The 910-nt window shown below is 67.5% G+C and overlaps 1 non-coding gene across 1 annotated transcript; it reads right to left on the bottom strand.

Annotated features, from left to right (window-relative positions):
* Nucleotides 1–202: 202 nt before the first annotated feature.
* On the bottom strand, nt 203–321 carry LOC141412807 (5S ribosomal RNA). The gene has a single exon (XR_012437649.1). It is a non-coding gene; the product is annotated as a 5S ribosomal RNA (ribosomal RNA).
* Between the last annotated feature and the right edge of the window lie 589 nt (nt 322–910).

Raw genomic sequence — 910 nt, 5'->3', positions numbered from 1 at the left:
GGAGGGGAGAGGATTCGGGGACGTAGCTGTGAGGATTCGGTGTGCGTGGGTCTGGCGGGTGGCCCGGACGGGGTCGGGGTCGTGGTCACGGTGGGTCGTTGTGGTGGCGGTGGTGGTGGTGGTGCTGGGGGTGGTGGTGGTGGTGGGGGGTGGTGGCGAAGTCCCCGAAGACAAAAGGAGCAGCGAGGGAGGGAGGAGCAAAAGCCTACAGCACCCGGTATTCCCAGGCCGTCTCCCATCCAAGTACTAACCAGGCCCGACCCTGCTTAGCTTCCGAGATCAGACGAGATCGGGCGCGTTCAGGGTGGTATGGCCGTAGACGCTAGCCGCCGCCTCCGGGAGCCCCAAGAGCCTGCCGAGGGCCCCGGCGTGCGTCTCCACGCTGCTCTCCTGGCACGGATGGGAGTCCGGGTGGGGGCTGGCAGCCCGGGGCCAGCGGCCAGAGGACCCCCGCGCCTGCTCGGGCAGCCAGTCTCGCCCAGGTGGCCGCTGGGTGGCTTTCTTCCCGAGGTGTCCTGCTGCCAGGACGAGGGTCAAGTTTTCTCGGGGGAAAATTTCTCAGTGCTGTCGGGCGCTTGTTCTTCTGGGAATGTTCACTGCTGTGGCCAAGGCGGGGGACGCACAGCTCGGGCCAGGGCAAGCAGCCGCCCTCTTCCGTCGCCTCCTGGAGCCGTATCCTTGGGTGGGTGCGTGGCTCCCAGCGGAGGTCTCGGGGACCCTTCCGGTCCTCTTCGTCCGGAAAGCGCCACTGCCCCTCCAGCCCATCAGGAAAACGGCAGCCGCGCCCTTCGCCGACCCGCTCCGCCCTCCTCCACAGTCAGGGCCTGGGGCTGCGGGGCTGAATCGTGAGGCTTTCCAGCCCAGGACTTCACCTCTGGCCCCTTTCACACCCGGGATCTTGGGAAGAAGA

This window comes from Castor canadensis, chromosome 10 (assembly GCF_047511655.1).
Source record: "Castor canadensis chromosome 10, mCasCan1.hap1v2, whole genome shotgun sequence".
Lineage (NCBI taxonomy): Eukaryota > Metazoa > Chordata > Mammalia > Rodentia > Castoridae > Castor > Castor canadensis.
This window is presented reverse-complemented; position numbering and strand designations above follow the sequence as displayed.